General features: G+C 34.2%; 1 protein-coding gene across 1 annotated transcript in view; it reads right to left on the bottom strand.

Moving 5' to 3' along the window:
* The window catches only part of LOC135849053 (discoidin domain-containing receptor 2-like), a 285,224-nt gene extending 262,095 nt beyond the window's left edge, over positions 1 to 23,129 (bottom strand). The window contains exon 1 of the mRNA XM_065369197.1: positions 22,728 to 23,129. The gene's annotated coding sequence lies outside the window, so the exon portion shown is untranslated. The remainder of the gene's footprint in view (positions 1 to 22,727) is intronic.
* Positions 23,130 to 23,478: the final 349 nt, after the last annotated feature.

The following is a 23,478-nucleotide window of genomic DNA, read 5'->3' as shown; positions in this document are numbered from 1 at the left end:
TGATGGGAACATTTTTGGAATGCTTGAAAAATTCCTAATCTTTTGTATGATTTATTTCTTTTGTTTATTTCTGACTCATTAAACCAGTATCTATTTCTTCAGAATGAAACCCACACCGTTGACTATAGAACAGGCACCTACTTAAACATTAAAACTCGATATAATTGAGAGGAAAAACCTCAAACCGTCGATGATTTGGGATTTTCAGCAACTACACACTTATCGCTTGAAATGCGTCAATTATATTCATTATAACAGGATTAAATTCTCAATTTCTCAGTCAGTTACGTCAGTCGAATGAGTTTGTACGCGGGTATAGCAAAAATGAAATTACTAATTCATAATGTATCGCAACTGCTAACCGATAACCTTTTACTGATACGTACCTATCTGGTTATATCTAGCAATACAAAACACTTCTCTCCTTCAGTCGTTCTGAAACAGCTCGAGTCTAAATAAATAAACGGTGCGAAGAAAAGGGTCGCGCGAAAGCGAAACGTTACTGTACGGAGCGCGATTCGAGTACAAAATTACGTACATATAGATACCTTCTCGTAGATTGCGAGTATACCTATAATCCTGCAACGCAATGTTTCAAAATTAACGTTTAAACTTATACGGTATAAGTTTTGCAAAAGTAAAGCGATCTTTATCGTTTCTTACGCGATTCCTGTCTCGGGAGTATATTTCAATAATTACGGCGATGTTTTATTTCCTAACAAATAATACATCTGAAGGTGAACAAAATAACCATCATTAACGAAACTGAACATGAATAAAGTTAAAGTGTTGTTTAAAAGCACTTACAGTTCCTTTTTACCTAACCCTTACTTTCACTTCAGCTTATATACTCGTATAGGTATAGGTAGAACATACGAAACAATTCTATGTATAGGTATGCTAAAGTGACTAGATCAAAATGCCACCACCCGTTACATTTCCGAGTATACTTTCCTTTTTTTTCCCTCTCCTTTCCTTTCTTCGTCCACCATCATCATCACCACTCTGTCTCTTTCCTACACCTACTCTGACGACCCTGGAAGATATTTATCCCCTTGTACGATTCGTCGTCTGTGAATGTGGGAACGCGTAGGTACTTGAGTCGAAAGTTCAAAGACATTTTTATTTTCATTTCAACGTGTGTATTTATTTTGTTTACCTTTTAGTTTTTCTTTTGTTTGTATTTTAATGAGCACGCCAACGAATGAAATACTCGTACATGTAAAATCAACATTATAGTACTACATTTGTTGTAGGTAGGTAGAGGTACCTTTGCGCCAAAATGTTTTCTTATACACGATTAAATCGTATATATGTTAGTTTTACACACCGACAGAGACAACGCGATGCGATGGTCAACTATATGAAATGCCAGCAATAAGGTGGGTACTGGGTAGGTGGTAAAAGTAAGTAAGGTACAACTCAAAATGAAATTAGCATACTTGAGTACGCGCATATTCTAGCCTTAGCAACCTTATTCAATAATGTTACCCGCGTTAATTTCCAAAAGCGTGTTAAGCATCGTCGTTATACAGCATCGAACAGGAAAAGGGGAGTTGTGCGGGTTCGCAACATTCTCTCATTAGAGAGCTTCGTCAAGTCTAGACTTCATATTGTATTGATATTCGGTTGGTTTGTTTGACGTTTAGAGCTCTTTGCGCGTCTGTCTGGTATCGTGTAGAAGCTTTCGTAGTTCGTGTTCTACATCCACTATGAAGTTAATTATCTTAGCTCGCCACTTTATTTAAGTAAATTGGAAAGTAAAAAAATTGGTGTAATTATCTTGATAAAGTTGCTGGAGATTAAAATTGTGAGGAAATACGAGAGCATTTACGAAATATATCACCACTTTTTCAAAATTCTTTTAAATTTTTTTCATTACTTGTGAGGATAATACTATAAGCAAATGAGCTGTAGGTACCCATAAAAAAGTGGGAACCGAACTGAACAAAGTTCAAATTTATTGTAAAACCTAGTATGCTGACTTGATCTAACTCTAAATTAAACCAAATTCGAAATAAAGGTTCGAAGTTTGACAATTTCACAAGTAATCGCAAATACAACAAAATTATGAATCTCTAACAGAATATAAGTATTTTATTGAATCATTAAATCAAAAAGGAACTTGTAGGTACAATAAATTTTTAAAAAATAATTATAATGACTCCATTCCATTATTATTATTTTTTTTAATGAAGTCTATTTGGAGTTGTACGATTTCATTTTGGACCTTATTGCATGCATTTACGGCGAACTGGTTATGCAAATTTATTAACATAGCCAGCATGGGTATTTTTAACGTGACTGACGTAAAACTTGGAATTGTGGAGGTAGTCTACGTTGGGTACATCATTTGAGAAGAATGTTGAAATTTTTAATAATTATTTCGCGTTAGTATTTCGCAAATAGGTACATTGAAATATTTCCCATCTTCCAACGCGTGTTCATCACGAATCCTAGCTCCTCAAATTCGATCCATTCTTAATTTTAAAAAATCAGAAACTGGTGAAATTGAAATATAGAAAGCTTAAATTCGATTTGGACAGTATTTTAAACCTCTCAAATCAATTGGTAGATTGTAAATGACTTTGAACAATTTTAGAGCATACATTTTTTTAGGGTTCTTATTATTTATTCATTTATTTATTTTTTTTGGAAAAATTGTCAGAAAAAAATATTCTTTAAATAAAATGTAGTGTCAATGAATTCCGATTGGTCGTTTTTGAGTGGAATTTTACCGGATTGGCCTTTTGACGCAGGTTGTCTGATGATTCAGAGTCTCTGTAAACACTTTGCTCCATTTAGGAACAAATTTTCCACCTTTTAAATCCAGTGAGGGTTTCCAGGAATACCGGAGCCTCCAGTAGAATTTATAAGTTTTTGAGGTATACGTTTTCAAAATCCCTTTATGTTTGTTCAAATTCAACATTTTCTCCACAACAACAACAGCAAGAACAACAACAACAAAACAAAAACCGAAAAAAATGAACGAAAATTTTGTCGTTCATAAAATAATTAAACCAAAATTTGGTTCTTACTCCACTTTTGATCACACGAAATCATTAATGGTTGTTTCGAGTTGTTCTGAAGCTTCCATAAAATTTTTGTTTTGGATTTTAAAGAAACGAAATGAAATTCAGAGTCAATGAAACCAGATTGATCGATCGTCTTCGGGGAACCTTTGATTTATGTATTTACGAACAAATTGCCCACCATCTAATGTAAATCACTTGGTGGTGTTTCAAACCGTCCTGGAGTCTCCGGCAGAATTTAGGACTTTCCAAATTCAGAAAAAAATTGTAAGAAAAAAACAGAATAGAACTAGGATCTTTTAAGGTACAAATTTCTGTTTTTTGCATTTTGAAATTTAAAATTTTCTCTAGCATCATTTTAGAAAGAATAAATGAATGAAAAATTCAATAAATTTGGCAAAAAACAAAATGAAATTCAGTATTTACCATTGAACTTGAATTATTTGACTTTCTCACTGAATCTTCTGGTAGATTTGGTAATCAAATTTCCAATTTTCCAAAAGAATTTATGCTGGCTTCAGGACGTCATGGAGCCTTAATGTAGAATTATGAATTTTCCAAGCCTGGAAAAATTGCTGCAAAGAAATTGACATGAAGGACAGCACCAATCAATTCAAATGTAGGGAGATAGGAAATTTGTAATTTTAATTCAATCGGTTTATTTATTTATTTCAGTTCAATCCATTTTTTAATTTTTTTTTAATTGCATAGAAAATCAAAAATGAATTGAAAATTTTTTAATAGCTCAGGTCAAAAATGTGAAACACCTGAACCAAATTTTAATTCAATACCTCAAGCTATTGAATTTTGATTTTTTTTATGGGAAAATTCTCCATAAATAGAAAATACATTACCCATGTATGGGCTGAATAACATTTTTTGTTATGGTGTATTTTTGGGTGTTTTATGTAATTTCGATTTATTTTTACCTGGTAGGTACATGAATTAATTGTTCTGTTGATTGGTACACTTCATTCGTCTGTTGCAAGAGGCACCGCCCAAGACTTCCAATTTCATGTCAAAAAAACAGAAATATAAGAATCGTCTTTTTAAAGTTTTTATTCTTTCTTATACGCTCCTCCCCTTCAAAGACTTTTGATTTCTCACAATTTCTCTGACCACCGCAAGACTTTTTTATGAGCCTCTATAGTGCCATTGCTATAAAATGAATCATACACCCAGCTTCTGAGAATAAATCTAACTAGGGCAATATTAATGCGACGCCCAACACCATTACTAAAGTCTCGTGTAACAGATTACATCGCACATATTCCACTACAAAGGGTACATGGTACTCTCATACATACATATTATGGGTGGTTGGGCACGTAGTTTCACGTATAGGTACTTTGCGAGCTGCTGTTGGCCGTAATAATGACGCGTTGCAGCGAATTTTCATTATTTATATTGATAAATTGTAAATTTGGCGGAACGAGCCATTGAAGACTTCGGTAAGTCTATAGGTAGAGGTACCGCGTACCCTCGTACATTATACGTTAAGAAAAATGTGCGTTAAAACGCAAAGCTCCAACGGCGCACGAGGGTGGGTGTTATTCGGCTTGTTCTATATATTTCAAGGGTGACGTATAACGTACGTTAAATTCATTAAACGCGTTGCAAAGGGGTGTGAAAGCGACGATTATGAGTGACATTTATTAATTTTTGGTGACTTAGACGTTTCGTCAACGAGTCGAGCGTCGATTTAGTCCGATCATCTGAATTGTGTGGTAGGTATGGTATAGTATGGTGGATTGCGGTAGGAAGATTTTCATTTCGCTATAGCAATGCGACAGTTGTGTGTAGCTCGGTAAATATTTACGTATTTAATAGGCTCCCGGGGAAACGTAATAACGGAAATCGCATACGTGTTGCCTTTTTTTTTTTATTTAAAAAAATTTACATCGTAATGGTACATGGTATTGCATATATGTGGAGTATTATGTACGATGCAAAAACGATAAAAAAAATTGAAAGGTGAGCATATATAGATCGATTTAATTTATTATAAAACATTTTACCTCTTTGATTTTTTTCCCTCTCTTAGCATATATGAGTACAAACAACATACCCTTTCAGAAGCAATGATATTTCAACGATATTTTTTCGAAATTGGTTTTTACCCTATGTTAAAAATAAAATATAGTAGCGTTTACGTTTACCTACCTAACATAGCCCAGAATTCTGTTCGCTGGAAGGAATCAGAGTCGTCGTAGTGTTTAAACTTGAATGACGCTTGTTTTACGTTCAGGGACGTAGGTTGGTCATTTATAGGTATGGGATAAACTTTTACGTCGAAATTGAAACTAAAAGTTATATAAAGGCTTATAAAATATAGACCTCAAATCGACATTTTTAAGTAATGAAGATAAATGTCCAAACGCAAATGGCCGAATAACCTCATCAACTAATAAATCGATGGCTCTTTTAGTGAAAATCTCTATAGCAAAAGATACACCCCCACGCATTTGATTTGGGAAAACAAGTGATTTTAAAAAGGATAAAGGGTACTCCAGGTGCAGGTATTTTTTGGTTCCTCATTCTCATACAATAGGATTTTTTTTTCAATTTTATACGTTTTTCGTGTGTGGGTATTTCCTAACTTTGCGAAAGGTGGAAGATTAAGATGAAATATTAAACAAACCGAGCTGGAGATTAATGTCAACTTCTACTTGACACCTCGGCATTCTCCAGGGAATGGAAATTTTTTCTACAAAAAGGACAATGTTCCGAATAAGTATACGAAGAGAGGAGACGACTGTGGTGGAAAAAACGACATATTGAAACATTGATGAGAGTGCTTATGCTGGTGGCAGGTATAGGTCTCACACCGTTCAACTCCTTCCGCACGATTGAATACATTACTTCAAATATTAACTGAACGCAGCCAACAACAATTCCATTTCCGATACTAGGAATTTCCTAGCTAGTGCAACCGCATCGATTTTACATCTGATGTTTCATCATAGCCGCGTATATGTGTACATATATTACCCTCAAAATCAATATTTGCAATTCGGTTCAATAGTTTTTTTTTTCAAAGCTGTATTTTTACGAATTTTATTGACTATTTGTTTACGCTTGAAATTTCATGGTCCTTTATTAAATTTTTTTGTAGTGTTTGGTACCCAAACTTTGAGCGTAGATAATGTTTGTGCGTGTACATTGTGTACCTACGTTATTTTTTTTTCCAACTGGATTGAAAAACGTGAAAAACCACGGTGAACATTATAAATTTATGGGCAGGGAAAATATTTATGTATTTTATTTCAGGTCAAGCTACTGAATTTAATTTCCAGGTGTGCAATGTATGTACATACGTTGTAGGTCTGGTACCTATGCATGTATGTTTGTCTGTTTGAATGTTATTATTCAGTTGGTAAACAGCTAAGTTACATATTTGAACGTGTAATGAAATTTTCAGCCACTTGTTGACTCATCATAGAGCTTAATTGCTCATGCTCATGTGCAATCCATCAATATTAAATGTTTGATTCAATTCGATGAACTGACTAATGGGTCTGAAAATGGAAATTTATTGTTTTTTATACTTAGGTACAAAAGAGGTAGGTACTATATCACAACTGTAAAAGAATTTTTACTTAAACCGAACCAGACTAAATTGAAAGAGCATGCAAAAATACATCACTAGCGAACATTTCCGGTCTTGAAATGCATCTTTTTTTTGTGAACTTTTATGGGACAATTTTAGGTCAAAAATATCAAAATTTTATCAAATTAACCAAGAAATCTAAATTTTGTATGTATTCTATTTTTGAACCTTATATAATTCAAGCATTCATTGTAAATCTAATATGTACCTACCAATGAAAAATAAATTTATTGAAAAACATGTGGCAAAGCATTACATTTTCCAAAAGAATTAAAATTATAATAGAGGTAAGTATGAAAAAATGTAATCGAAAACAATTTTTCAAATAATTGCAGTCTTCTATTTTTTGGCGATTGATTCTTGAACGTCCATATTCTTTGTTTTATTTTTTTCGAACGGAAGGATGAGTGTAAAATTACTTAATTGACCGAATTTCAGACCTACTCTGCCTATATGGGCAATTGACCTGGCCCCCATATTGAAGCAACTAAATGTTGCTTCACATGTTGCAGAACTGCAAGCAAATGTTGCAGAACTGCAAGCAAATGTTGCAGCGATGGCAAAAACTTCATACGTTGTTTTAATAGCCTTTTTTACCAAGTACAGTTCTTTAAAATAACTCGTCTTTGGAATACCTAATATACTACTTATTATTTTCTTTGAAATAATTTTTCACGCATTGAATTTCTTCATCTGTTGGGGTAATTTCGTTGATTTTTTACAACTCTCTATATCTTTGCCAGTTTCAAAATTGAAATTGTACAGGTTTTTAATCAAAAGTGCAGCCAGTTATAGGGATATATTGAATCCAAGGCAGTATTTAATATGCAATTATTCTAAATGTGAAATAGCAAAAAATGGAATTTGAAATTTGTTTGAAAGAGGTTAATTAATTTGTGAATTTGTCCAACCGAGGCAAAGCGTTTTGTCAGCCCTGGCGGCACCCTGGCAGTCCTTATGCTGGCTATGGGCCTGCCAGAATGCCCCTTTTGCACTTGAAATTTTTCTGACGATCTGGTACTTCTTGGTGCCTTTTTGGTGACAGATTCACCAATTCATCAAAGAGTCACCATTGTAAGTTTTTGTCATTTTTATGGCGAATTGTTGGTGAGGTGATCACTAGAATGTCCCCTGTGCACTTGAAAAACAATTTTGTTGGTCTGGTGACCTTTTTGGTGACAGATTTACCAATTCACAAATGAGTCACCATGTGGGTTTTTGTAATTTTTATGATGAATTGTTGGTAAAGTAATCACCGGAATGTCCCCTCTGCACTTGAACATTTTTTCGACAGTCTGGTGACTTCTGGTAACAGATTCACCAATTCACTTCAATTCACCAAAGAGTCACCATGCCGGTTTTTGTCATTTTTATGGAGAATTGTTGGTAAAGTAATCACCAGAATGTACCCTCTGCTCTAGAAAAACAATTTTTATGGTCTGGTGACTTCTTGGTGACTGATTCGTCATTTCACCAAAGAGTCACCATGTGGATTTTTGCCATTTTTATGGCGAATTGTTGGTGGAGTAATCACCAGCATGTACCCTCTACACTTGAAATTTTTTTCGACGGTCTGGTGACTTTGTGGTGACTTCTGATGACAGATTGACAAATTTACCAGAGTCACCAAGTGTGTTTTCATCATTTTTATGGCAAATTGTTAGTCAAGTAATCACCAGAATGGCCATTCTGCACTTGAAATATTTGTTGACGGTCAGGTGACTTCTTGGTGACAGATTCGCCGATTCACCGAAGGGTCCTATGAGTGTTTTTACCATTTTTGTGGTGAATTGTTGGTGAAGTAATCATCAGAATGATACACTCCGCACTTGAAAAAAATTTAGGGTCTGATGACTTCTTGGTGACAGATTCACCAAACAGTGACTTTGTGTAATCAATTTCTGTTTTGGTGAGTTGGTGGTGAAGATTTTCATCAAAAAGGCATCGCTAAGGGTTTTGTCAATCACCAGAATGTCAACAAGGTGCTTCACCAAAACATCCGAAATTTTTCCTATGGCAGTGGTGACATTCTGGTGATTAAGCACTTCACTAACAATATTTTCCATAAGCATTATGCCATTTGTCAGTCTAAATTTGATTATTCTAAATGTTGACCTCAGTCCTCAACAAGGCTAAATTATTGTCTCTTACTGATAGTGAGTTATGCTTCTCCCAATTAAAATTTTTGCTAGTACAAATTATATTTTTTCTTCTTGTCAGATCTGCTGAGTTACCTAGTATAAAAAATTATTTGATTTGAATCAAAATTGAGAAGGAGGTGGGTTTGGTCATTCCTTTAATGTTTGTGAAATTGATCCTGAATTTTTAAAAACTGGATTTTCGAAAAAAAAAAGTGAACAAATATTGAGGTCTACTGAAAACAATTTTGAAAAAAAAAATGTTTGTTACTCGATAAAAGTTTTATTTCAAGTTGAAAAATTCAACCTCTACTCGATAAATCGAAATTAAAAATTGATAGGTAAATATTTTCAAGAACCAATCAATCTTTCTTGTCATAAAGTCATTTATTCGAAACTTCTTCTTCTCGTGTTCACTTGATGATTCAAGACATGAACTTATATCTACTACTCACACCCAAGGGTATAACCGAAACCTCTCAGGAATTCTGCAGTTCCTTGACCTTGCGAGATGCCACGGCCAAGGTGATTTCTCATCCACACCCTTACACTATACATGCATCTATGTTCAGCAAGACTACACCCATCCGTGCGTTTGTAAACTTTGAACTCGTAATTTACACGCATTTGATGGCACTTCACTCGGCCGGATAATAATTACAGTACGCTTCAGCGCCAACACAGAGTTGAAGCTATGGTTAATCGTACAATTATGTTCACGGTGTCAGGCTTACATAAGCGGCGTTACGTTGTAGAAAATTTATATCAGTGTCAAATTGCGGTTAACCTCTTTTGCCGAAATTGGCGTACACAGACGAAGTGTTGGTAGGTACGTCGTATGTACCTACCTACAATGTACAAACGTACAGCTAAACAAATTTTCCACAATGAGTCATTTCATATTCGTACATTACACGTTTGGCATTTCGTGTCAAAATGCCTAAACTATGTATGTAGGTACCTATATATGCAGCTAGTTTTACCGTAGAACGTCTGTTCAGCTTTCAACTTTCTATATATAGAGTAATTAAGTTTCGAAAAAGTGGTTTGCTGACAAGCGAAACGTGTTTAATGCAACACATCGCACAATATGTCACGTAAGTATAAGTTGAAGAAGCACGGCGCTGTCAAGCAAAATCTTGCTTATGATTTGTTTGTTTGTCACATAGCCTATAATGGAGAAAAGCTTATACCGTACAGAAATGTAATATGTAGGTATTAAATCTCTTATCTGTGTGGAATTTTCTTCCAACTTAGGTACACAATACCTTTACCAAACAATTAAAAGCTCCCGATTATGGACTGCGTGATATCCACATCATGTAAGATCATCACAATTCTCGACAACAAGTCGATGAACTCGTGCTTTGTTGAAATTAAGGTACATGAAAGTTGCACTTTCAATTACTTACACAATTCTTACATGAATTTCAATGGCAAATCGATATTTTTTTTTCAACTTAAGGCCTCTTCATGAACCCCTGTATAGTAGAGGTTCTGTGAAATTGCACTCTTATATAGCCATAAGAATGACAATCGAAAGTCCCAGCACCATTTGGGGAACTGTCATTTAAACATAATTTTCATCGTCAATTTAACCACGGAATTGTGACGAAGGTCGTCGACATATCGAATTACTATAAAAAGGGACGCCATTACTATGACGGAAGTAATATTTAAAAAAACCGTAGAAACGAAACGACTCGACGGGCGCGTTAAAGCGAAAAAAAAAGAAGTGTAAGACCGACACAGCACAGAGAAAAAGGCCACCAAAAGTTCGAAATTGTTTTGTTAGTGCATTACTTACCCTAACGCCGAAAATGCTTTTAAAGTTTATTTCTTAAAATCGTTGTTCCATTACTAAAACCCGGCATTAAAGTTGTGTATCTACTAATTGCATTAGTGGTCTTAACATGGATTGGAATTTCACCTGGGGCTCGACCCGCTCATCGTCTTTCGTTTAGGGTACACTAAAGGGAATGTTATACCCACCCCCTTCGGACTATAGTAACTTCTGCCCTTCTATTGTTTCCAACAACTGCGAAATATTGCCCTATACAGGCTCGCAATTAAGGGTTGTGTCGTTCCCTAAGTATCTTCCTATCTTCACCAACGTATGCTATACGTATACCGCCACATCTTCCTATACATAAGCTCCCATATTACTCGGTGCGCGTTTTCTTCTCTTCTCTTTCACTCTCGCACTCTTTGCTCGTTTAAAAATAGTACACGTCACACCTTACACTTGCCCAACGCACCGCACCACCGACCGATATCGCTATTCTTACCCTTCTCCCTTTACTCTCAGTCACAAGTCATCCACCTACTTTTGAAATAATGAAACTTATTACTTTTTTAATGGATCATCATCCACTATGTATAGGTGTTTTTTCGCGGTAATTTCTAAATTATGCTGCATTCAAAGACCAGTAATTGGTCTCCTTCTTCACAATGATTTTCTTCTCATTTTCCCCCTCGAGTTTCTATTGCTATTGTTATTACTACTGTTGTGGTGCAAAACTCCACCACAGGTTTTGTGGGCTTGTTTACGCAGACAAGACATATCCTACATAGCACCCCCTTCAATCGTTGTATTGTTTGTTTGTTTTTAGTGTTTTTCATCTTGCTTTTTAGTTCATAGTAGAAAATTCAGTTCATGTTCAGTTGAAGAATCTGGTCCCTAAAAATTGAAAAGTAGGAGATGCATTCAAAAATGCACACCACTGGACTTGATTTTTTGATTCTGGACTAGGTTGTTTTAGAAATTGAAACAAGGAAGGGTTTATATTATAAATTGATAATTTTTTGTCTTCATCATCAAGTGTTGTCTGAAATCTTAAAATATTAAGAATCCGTTGGAGCTTTTTCCAAGCTCTTACTTTAGAAGCCGAGCAGAATATTATAAGATCACCTGCGCTCAAATTGTCAGTTAAGTACTTATTGGTCATTTTCTCTAGTTTTTAAAAACCCGGACTCATAACGAATTGAATAATTTTTTTCAAAATTTTCAGAGAGTAAATCGTAAATCAGCGTGATGAAAATTTTGGACAAACCGCACTCTTCGGTGCAGAAAAAAATATCTATGTCATAATATTTTTTTCAAAAAGTCCAGGTTTCTACATTTCACAAAATTTTTTAAAAGCAAATTCGTCAATTTTCAGAATTAAAAATTGAAAAAAATTTGAAGTATAAAAAATAATAATCTCTCACAAGGTTTTGCTTTTAAAAAATTTAAACTTTAAAAAATAAGAATTGGGTAAGTAATCCGAAAAAAAAACTACTAAAAATGACAAAATATTGACAAAAAGTGCTAAAATGTTCAAGAAATACTTCAAAGTAATTTACCAAAAATTAACGGAAAATCACCAAAAAATACAAGTGATTTATTGAAAGTTATTGGCAAGTCGTTACACACTTGAAATATAAACTGTAATTTACCAAAAACGATCATCAATTTACCAAAAAATTACCTGTAATTTACCAAGAAATTACCTGTAATTTACCAAGAAATTACCTGTAATTTACTAAAAAAAAAAAAAAAAAAAATGACTGTAATTTACCAAAAAATCAGCTGTAATTTACCAAGAAATTGGCTGTAATTTTCCAAGACATTTCCTGTAATTTACCAAGAAATTTCCTGTAATTTTCCAAGAAATTGGCTGTAATTTAGCAAGAAATTGGCTGTAATTTACCAAGAAATTACCAGTAATTCACCAAAAAATACCTGCCCAGTTGGGTGAAAATCTGCTCTTACGCGACATAAAAACGTGGGCAGGAGATTTAACACTTTACGCCAATGCCTTTTCTGCCCATAAATCGGCGCGTATTTTATTTACGCGTAAAAATCTGCCATTGATCAATATTTGTGAAAAATTTTTCGGCACCAGCGGGGATCGAACTCGGGTCCCCGGATCTGTTAGCGGACTCCTTGCTACCTACTCCACCAGGAAACTTGGTAGAACAGAACAAATATTTATATACTAACCTATAACACACACGCAAAATACCACATTTACGCGCGTTTTTTAGCAAATACGCGATTAAATACGCTACGAAATATTTGCGTAGCGTATTTTGTGGCTGGTTTTTTCAACGTGCAAAAATACGCCACATAATTTAGAAGCGTAGCGGCTTTACGCGATAAAAATACGCTACGAAATATTTTTGTGGTGTGTTTATCAGCAGAAATTTTATTCTGCTGTGCAGAAAATGTAACAACCGAAAAAGTCGCTTCAAATTACGCCCGTGAATTAAAGCGCGATTTTGAAAACTGTAAAATCTGCTGCATGGCAGCAGTTTAAAGTCGCGTTGAAGTATAAAACGCCAATTAAACTGCTCTTTACCGCGTATTTATTGGCAGAAGAGCAGATTTTCACCCAACTGGGTGTAATTTACCAAGAAGTTACCTGTAATTTACCAAGAAGTTACCTGTAATTTACCATGAAATTTACCAGTAATTTACCAAGAATTCTCAGTAATTTAATTTACAGAACGCTTACCAGTAATTTACTGAATAAATCAACTGTAAGATGTACATATGTAACACATCAACAAAATTAGTGAGATGCCTACTTATCCACCGAAAATTATTGTCTTCAGTAACATACAACCTTTTGCAATTTACAAAACGTAGATTGAGATCGAATACAAAACATGAATACATACGAATACTACTTTTTTGAACTCGACTACCTCAATCCAAAATGATTAGGAGAGGAAGGATAGAGAGGCACTGCCTAGGAACATCAACCGTTTTTTAATGCGTAGGTTGATCTTGATTCACCATTCTTTAAAACAAAACCACCTTTTTAGTCCATAGAGTTATAAATTGTACATAGGTAACTACAATTTGCCACTACACGTAGAAAAATTCCGCGTTTAGCTTGAAAGAGCAAAATTGACGTTTCAACATGAAAAATCTACGCTCGTTACGATTACAAGAAAAGAACAACGACTCCGGCGTCGCGCCTCGTATAACTCACATGCACACGTACGCCAATATAAAACGTAAATTGAACGTTCGTGTTTTATCCATCGATGAATATTTGTCGTTTTTTAACTTCGCCACTCTATCACTTGGTTCTTTTTCTACTTCACTCGAACCCCTATTATACGAATTGTATCGTTCGCCGCGCTGAATATCAAAGAAAACTGCAACTGCCCTCGAAATATTAATGATAAGAAAAAGGTAGTTCAAAGTGCTCGCGTCATCTTTTTCAAGTTGGAATTTCAGCTTTTTGTCGGTCGAATGGAAAAAAGAGTCGTTTTTCTAACGCGAACTAACGGTCAGTGCGAAACTTTTTCTCAACTCTCGTTGTTTTCAAAACGAGTTTCCTAGTTCTTTTTTTTTAATGCTTCCATTTCCACGTTATCTTATGATACAATTTATAGTACAGAGTTGGCGTTCTTGCGTTTTGGAGAAGTCGTGATTAAAGAAATATTTTATACCTTTAAAAATGAAAAATTTAATTTCATAAAAAACAAAAGGAAGAACTCGAAAAAAATATATCCACGAGTTTTTACTTTTTACAATGCTTTTGGAAACAAGTGACCCAACTTTCAAGTGCCTGAAAAATTTTAAGTAATAACGTAAATGGCTTCATGCTATTTGATGTCCAGCACTGATTGTTAGATTCTAGTAAATTGAAATACTCACTCAAATGTCTCTTTTTTACGTCAAATATCCTTACGAGAGAATGAGGGAGAATATTATTGTACTTCGTTCGTTTTCCCGTATGTAGGTATTTACGGCGAACTGGGTATGCAAATCTATTAGCATAAAAAAATTTAGGTTTATTTATGTAACCTAATTAATACCTATACTTAACTTACCTTATTTGTTCTTCGAAAACAGCGTCTAATTACTAGAAAAAATAAAAGATCAGGACGAAGAGAACTTTTTAAAAAATTGAGCAAAATTGACCAACTCGATTTCTTTTTTGATTCGATTTCGTAAAATCATCCAGATAACAGGTATTAATCTTCATAATAAAATTTTAGCGAAAATTTTGAAATTTTTCACAACAATTTATTTCTTTATCAGAGATGAAAGGCTCTACATATTTTTTTTTTTTGAATTGGGGAAAATGTCACGCACAAATTAGTCCGGCATATGACAATAGGAGTAATTGCACCCCCCCGCCGATCCTCCGGGACTACATTTTTCTTAAAGGGGACATCCTAAGGAACATTTTAATGCAAAGTTGCCAAAAAAAAAGTTGGCCTTACTTACAAAATGGCGGCCATTTTGATTGACAGGTCAGCCGAAATCGCAGATTTTGCGTTTTAACATAGGACTTGCACAAACTTTTTCAAACTTTACAAAGGTAGATCGAAAGATCATGCAAAAATGTATCACCTGTCCAAATTTCAAGTGCTAAAGTGCGTTTTTCGATTTTTGGTGAATTTTTGAAAATCGAATTTAGGCCAAAAATGAGGGAAAAAATCAAAATTTTACCAAATTGACCAAGAAAGCTGAAATTTGGGATATACCCTATTTTCGACATGCCAAATCGACTGGAAACGGTTTCAACTCGTTTTGAGCAGTTCTGGAGCCTCCAGCAGATTTTTGAAACTCGAAATTCCCACAAAATTCCATCAAATTGGAGTTGTAAAGCTAAAATTCATTCTAAAAACTAATTTCAATACGCTACGAAGTACTGCAGGTGAATTTCAAGTCGTTTTGGAAGCTCCAGCGACTTTTTGAAAATTCCTGAAGCCTCCAGCAGATTTTTGAAACTTTAAATTTTCACAAAATTTCATCAAATAGAGATGGAAAGCTGACATTTACTCTACACTCCAATTTTAACACCCTCTGAAAACGACTTCTGGTGGATTTCAAGTCATTTTAGAGCCTTCAACGACTTTTTTGAAAATTAGTGGAGCCTCCAGTAGATTTTTATAACTTGAAATTTCCCCAAAATGTTATCAAACCAAGATGGAGAGTCGAAATTCATTCTGCGCACTAATTTCAATACGCTACGAAGTTGACTGCTGGTGAATTTCAAGTCTTTTTGGAGCCTCCAGCAACTTTTTGAAAGGTTGTACGACGTTTTTTTGGGAAAATGAAATTTCCTAAAAGTAGCTGGAAGCTTCAAAACCATTTAAAACCACCATGTAGTCTGCGAAGTAAATTTCAGCTTGCAAACTCCATTTGATAAATTAATGTTGGGGAAATTTCAAGTTTCAAAAATCTACTGGAGGCTCCAGTAATTTTCAAAAAAGTCGCTGGAGGCCCTAAAATGACTTGAACCTACCTGAAATCGTCTTCAGAGGGTGTTAAAATTGAAGTGTGGAATAAATTTCAGCTTTCCATCTCCATTTGATGAAATTTTGTGAAAATTTAAAGTTCCAAAAATCTGCTAGAGGCTCCAGGAATTTTCAAAAAAAGTCGCTGGTGGCCCTAAAATTACTTGAACCCACCTAAAGTCGTCTTCCGAGGGTGTTAAAATTGGAGTGTAGAGTAAATTTCAGCTTTCCATCTCCATTTGATGAAATTTTGTGAAAATTTAAAAGATTCAAAAATCTGATGGAGGTTTCAGGAATTTTCAAAAAGTCGCTGGAGCCTCCAAAACGACTTGAAATTCACCTGCAGTACTTCGTAGCGTATTGAAATTAGTTTTTAGAATGAATTTTAGCTTTACAACTCCAATTTGATGAAATTTTGTGGGAATTTCGAGTTTCAAAAATCTGCTGGAGGCTCCAGAACTGCTCAAAACGGGTTGAAACCGTTTCCAGTCGATTTGGCATGTCGAAAATAGGGTATATCCCAAATTTCAGCTTTCTTGGTCAATTTGGTAAAATTTTGATTTTTTCCCTCATTTTTGGCCTAAATTCGATTTTCAAAAATTCACCAAAAATCGGAAAACGCACTTTAGCACTTGAAATTTGGACAGGTGATACATTTTTGCATGATCTTCCGATCTACCTTTGTAAAGTTTGAAAAAGTTTGTGCAAGTCCTATGTTAAAACGCAAAATCTGCGATTTCGGCTGACCTGTCAATCAAAATGGCCGCCATTTTGTAAGTAAGGCCAACTTTTTTTTTGGCAACTTTGCATTAAAATGTTCCTTAGGATGTCCCCTTTAAGAAAAATGTAGTCCCGAAGGATCGGCGGGGGGGTGCAATTACTCCTATTGTCATATGCCGGACTAAATCAAAAAATTGGATTTATAGGTAATTTTGAGTCCATTTTATTTCTCATGGGAAATTTTTATGTGAGATCTTCCTTAAAGCAAAACAGGATTTCTGCTCGATACTTTTTTCCTCAGTAACACTGGTCTGAAAATTCAATCAATATCATCAAAAAACAATTTCACCAAAAATACCATCATCCTCATAATTACAAACGTTTCTCTGTCCCTTTCTTTCTGATAAAATAAAATCAAAATACATAATTGAAAAATTATCAAAAAATTAAATCAGTTTTGAACGAGAGAGAGAAAAAAATAGAAAACCGAATGGTTTTTTATTTCATATATAAAAAAAAACCTCGCATTTAAATCTCGTTCTATAACTTCATTAGCATCCTGCATCAAATTCTAATAAAAAAAATCATCGACCTAGTGTATATAGTCATTTGATAGGTATCCGACGTGAAATTTCACGGATAATGTAACGTCATTACCGACTCGAACATTGAACATTAAACGACGATGTCGCGATGAAGAATACCCTATACGTATATATTTTCGAGTTGATAATTCACAGCGCGATGAAATAAGAAAATTTTCACTCCAGAGTAATAGCTTTCTGTTGGGTGAGTTTTCTGTGACGCGGTCGTCTCATCAAAAACCAACGTAATTTAATTTTAAATTACAAACGGAATTAGAGTATCTTATTTAGTACATGGTTAGGCAAATTTAACCGAGAGAAATGATTCAGTTGGAAGCGACATTTTTAAAAAAATGTACTTCTAGATGGACGATTGGTTGACTTTCCTTCTATTTTGGTGTTATGAAATTTCAAAATTTGGCCAAAAATTTGTTGCTTTTGAGTTTTATGATTTTGAAATTTGAAAGTGCAGCTTGTTCGTTGGTCGTTGATTTAATTTCAAAAATTACATTATATTCGTACAAGGTGTTGCATTATAGAAATAGGTTGCATATAAAAGGTGTAGGTACAGGGTCGCCGGTGTAAATGTGTCAGGAGTAAAATTTGATAGAAGTGATTGCTTCCTTTGTGTATTATTTACTTTCAATCTATTTAAAAACCTCATACCTCGATGTCAGCCACCATTTTATCGTACTTTGAGCACACGTAATACAAGCTAGGTACAGGTACCGTATACATATGTATATGTATTCGTATAACGACGATGAAACTCGTGTATATTATACCTTCGGAGTTTTCTTTATTGTATTACAGGTGCCTTTGTTGTGAAAAGTCTTATCGAAAGTAAACGTATTTATGCGCAAAGTTTAAGGAAGGTTAAGAGGGACGCAGCTATATAAATATTAACATTTGTTGGCGCGTATCGAACCAGAATCAAGATTGCTAAACAAGCTACGCATTCCATCATGCGAACGTACTTTATAGTAGGTAGGTACATCGCTAAATCGGTAGGTAATAACAAAGAATTTAAAAAAAAAAAAGAAAAGCAAAATTCCTCTTTTTTTTCATTTTCAAAACACCATGAAGGCTTAAGATTTCAAACCACGATCTTCTTTAGCTTTTAAAATCTGAAAAGAAGTTAAAAATAATTTTCTTCTCGAGGTATTATTGTATACTTCCCTGCTTTTTTTCGCCTAGGTATTGTGTTCGTGTCGAAGAAAAACTATATTTAATAAAAATCCAACTGCTCGATTAATTAAATGGCGAATTTATAATAATCCATCGGAACAAACTCGTTTCTATGCTTATCTTTTGTATACGGTGAATTCAGACTCCAGCTTTCTTTTTTTTTTTTCGATTAAAAACACAACAAAAAAATGCGTATAATTTCGATAAACCCACGCTTATTTTTTTTTTACTAATAAAGTATTATTATCCGAAATTTTAAAATAAGCCCGCGTTTTTTACGTTCTTTTCTATTTTATTCTATACGAAGTACAGAAAAACTAGCAGAATTCAATATTTACAGCGGCAGCTTTTTATAATGATTTTTTATTTGCATTTATTTGCATTAGAGCTATTTGAAATTCATTTCCTTCGAGAATGATTAGATAAAATTCATGAGCGAGGTTTTTCTTTTTCGTATTTTTTTTTTCATGGTGTCTTGCCAGTCTGGTGTATGTGCTCTATTGACGAGAAAACAAATTTTTACATTTTTCACCGTGTTCTTTCTACAAGCTGCATGGCTTGGTACACGTGCGAGTGAGATTAGACGACTCGAAGTGAACATTTTTCCATGTTTTCCCATCATACAAGCACGTTGGAATGATTTGAATTGTAAATTTACGAGGAAATTATTATTTCTTTCTATTATTATTATTTTATGCGAGCGTATTGATTGATTATTAGTGATCGTCAAATTTCAAGACCAGTTTTGAACTTTTAACTTGAATTACGTACTCTGTCTCTGCCAACACTTGGTATTTTTTTAATTCTTGAATTACTCTCTAAAAGATTCCAAATCGATTCCTCCCCTTCTACATTTATAATACCTATTGATCGCAGATGGTGCTCACCTCCTTTGATATCAATAGTATAGGCCATATTGTCTCATAGACCCTTTTTTAATAGCTTAATCACCGTTCCCATTTACTCAACAATGCATCAGCTCGAATATTATACCCGAATCGAAAAAAATGACCAATAAATCACACATTCAACATTAAAATCAATAAATCGACTGCGGCTGCACTGTACTGTGTATAGCTACCTTATGATTATTCAACGCAACGACATTACAGCGACGCTAATAAAATCTAAACATATGTCAATTTATCGAATAGAACAACAAATAGTACGTTAAGTGTTGGCACTTGTTACCCCTTGGTAAATGCACCGTTTATGTTGCCGAAACCCATACAAACATCTGTGCATGGAAAGACTCTCTATGTACAAGAGAGCACAGCAGCAACCCTTACAAGAGTACATATAGAGCAAGAAGCGGAAGGGCTATAGGGATGGTGGTGGTGTCGCGTTAGGTTATCGCTAAGACACGATGTGATGATAATGATAAAAGTGGGTTCCTTTTGTGTCTCCGCTCTGCACGTCCATATACTTCTTATACTCGCAGCTTAGGTTTCCACTGACGTGCTCGTAAGTACTGTATAATGGGAAATTGAATTTTTGCTATCGTTCAAAAGCACATAACACTTGACATGGTCTCGATGACATTCCAAGAATACTCGTGTAGGTACCGCAGACTCCTTGTGTTGAGTATAATACGCAGGAAATCGGGAACTTTTGCTCCTTAAAATGGTTGTGTAGGCTGCTTTATCGTCGTTCGTGTTGAAGGTAAGTTATGTGTACTTTTTCTTAGGAGTTTGTTAACTGCCCTTACATATTTGGAATGGGCTTGGATCAAAGAGAGCAAATATGGCTAAATTGAAACGATTCTTAAAAAAATAAAATGATCTGTGTTTTTCTATTGTCTACATGATGAAAGTTTCGAGCATCGCTCTTCAGAAATGAATCAGGATGCACATCCTACTGAAACCAGAGATTGTTTCAAAGAAGTTCAATTGATTCCCTAGCAGAGAATTCAAATCAAGAGCCATAGCATTGCACAAGATAGTAAGTATAGATAATTGAGAAACAAAAAACTAAAGCCATGGCTCTTCTCTTTCTCGTAAAAATTTTTACCCAAAATCATGATTGTCTAAGCAAACATTTATGATATTTTTATTTTGTTCATTTTTCAATTCATTAAACTTTTGGTGTTGATTTGATTGCGGGTACAAATTTTCTATTCATTTATAGAAGTGGAATTGCTCAGTTTTTTTATCATGGGAGTGCTCAGAACATTTTCAGAACCAAGTGCCCAAGCAAGCCTAGACTGCTTTTAAAATATTGCCTGCTTCAGATGATTTGAGAACAATTGCTCTCCAAAAGAATGCTTTGCATAATGAATAATTTTTTTTTTGAAACTTGATCATTAAATGTCATTGTTAGAAAATCCACACGATTTTTATCAAGTTCTCAACAATTCTGACATAATTTCACGAAATCAGCAGAATTTTTCCACTTAGTGATTTACCAAAAAAAAAAATCCAGTAGTTTTCCATAAAATTACCAGTAGAGAATTACCAAGAAATTACCAGTAATTTTCTTAGAAATTACCAGGAATTTGCCAGAAAATTACCAGTAATTTGCCAGAAAATTACCAGTAATTTGCCAGAAAATTATCAGTGATTTACCAAGAAATTACCAGTAATTTTCTTGGAAATTACCAGTAATTTTCTTAGAAATTACCAGTAATTTGCCAGAAAATTACCAGGAATTTGCCAGAAAATTACCAGAAATTTGTCAGGAAATTACCAGGAATTTGTCAGGAAATTACCAGGAATTTGCCAGGAAATTACCAGGAATTTGCCAGAAAATTACCAGTAATTTTCCAAGAAATTACCAGTAATTTTCCAAGAAATTACCAGTAATTTTCCAAGAAATTACCTGTAATTTGCCAGGAAATTACCAGTAGGTTACTATAAAATTACCAGTAATTTACCAAAAAAATTACCAGTAATTTACCAAAAAAATTACCAGTAATTTACCAAAAAAATTACCAGTAATTTACCAAAAAAATTACCAGTAATTTACCAAGAAATTACCGGTATTTTACTATAAAATTACCAGTAATTTCCCTGATATTACCAGTGATTTACCATGAAATTACCAGTAAATTGCCAAAAGTTGCACTCACGGTATCGGTAATCTCAATTTTGAAGCTTTGATTTTTTCTGTTCCTTTCTCTATTATAATTCAGGGAGTCAAAAAAGTGGTAGGTACCAAAAACCTCCCAAAATTGAAAAAAAAAAATGGTAAAAAATGGATGAAATTGAAAATTTTCAATTTTTGAGCCATAGGTATGTACCTTTTGATTCAGATAAAAATAAAAGAAATGTTTCAAAAATTATCTGTTTATGAGTTAGGAATCAGAATTGCACTGCATTGCTTATAAGTATACCTCATGTTGAAAAAGAAATTTTCCCATGGTTTTCCAAACTAAGCTGACATAAACCTAAGTAGGTAGGTTTAAAACACTGTACTTAAAATTGAAAAAATAAAGAAAATGGGTGAGTAAATATATTCTTCAAAAAATTTCTGCAAAAGGACAATGTTTTTTTGTCCTTTTTTCAATTTTAGACGAATAAAATTTCAATACTTCATTACGAAATGGAGATTTCAGAGCCACGTTGCATAGCAGATCTAAAAATAATTTTTCTTGTAAAAAAAAAATGTCACAGAGGATTTCTGAATTCAACGCAGAAATGATAAAGAGTTTTCAATACGATTTTTCAAAATCGTAAACAAAAACAATTAACATAGATACCTAGTAAGGTATTAATTAAATTAGGTACACGGAATTTTTCACTTGTTTCAGCTTTTGTGAGGCCTCCGACTGCGAGGCTCAATTTGAAATTTTCAGAATATTTTTAAAACAAACCAGCAAATTTGGAAGGGAGGAAGTCCACTTCTAAAATTAAATGGATAAGTTCACTAATGTGTACAAAATTTTTTTCGTTTTTCAAACATATAGTTACAGTAGACTTCCGATTATCCGACCTCCGATTATCCGAACAGCCGTATTATCCGAACGAAAAAAAATTCTCCCTATTATCCGTTTTTTCTGATTATCCGAACAAAATCCGTATTATCCGGACAAACATACACAAATTATTTACAAGTACACAGTCAAAAATTTTTGTAATCTTTGTTTTTGGTTTGTTTTTCTCCATTTTGTGAAGAAATAAAATTTATCCTTTGCACTTGTAAATATAATGATATTATGTACCACTCGGTGATACTTGCATAAGCTGAATACTTTGAGAATATTACTTACCCCGGCCAAAGGCTATATCAATTATATCACACAATAAGTAAAATGTAGTCACGTGTAAGACACTTTGTATTAATGTAAAAGAACAAACACAATTAAATACCTTTAGAAGGTTTATATGTATCAACACGATACTTACACTTAAACTAATTAAACAATAATTAAAACTAATATTATACGCTTTCTTGCCAATTATGGCTATAATACACCACCGAGATTATATCGCGTCGACACGTCCGATCACTACGTACCTCAACAATATAACAATCGGCCGCAGCGCCGCTCCGTGGGCTTGTAGCCCTGTGTCGCGACGCGTGATCAGTGTTACCAACACATATACTTAATCCTATATAACCCTTACAGGTCCGGCATATCTCCCCTCTATCACACTTTTTATAAAAAATTAAAAAAATACACCATTATCATAAAAAAAAACAGTCATTTTCTACCAAAATTCAACCAAAAAAATATTAATCCGTATTATGCGGACAACCTCATTCCCCAATTAGTTCGGATAATCGGAAGTCTACTGCACTTCTATTTTGTATCAAAGATAAGTAGGATAGATATGCAATATGTTATGCTTAACTTTTTACCTAGGCACTTGTCTCGACCAGACGATCAGTGTTGAAAATGGCAACGATGCCCAGTATTCATGACCATAAATTTCAGGTAATACTGAAAAATGTGGTTCAGAGGTTCAAGTACACAAAAACTACATCGAATGAAATTGTCGGGCACGAACTGGGGCTCG

The sequence above is a fragment of the Planococcus citri genome, chromosome 5, assembly GCF_950023065.1.
Source record: "Planococcus citri chromosome 5, ihPlaCitr1.1, whole genome shotgun sequence".
NCBI classification, from domain to species: domain Eukaryota; kingdom Metazoa; phylum Arthropoda; class Insecta; order Hemiptera; family Pseudococcidae; genus Planococcus; species Planococcus citri.
This window is presented reverse-complemented; position numbering and strand designations above follow the sequence as displayed.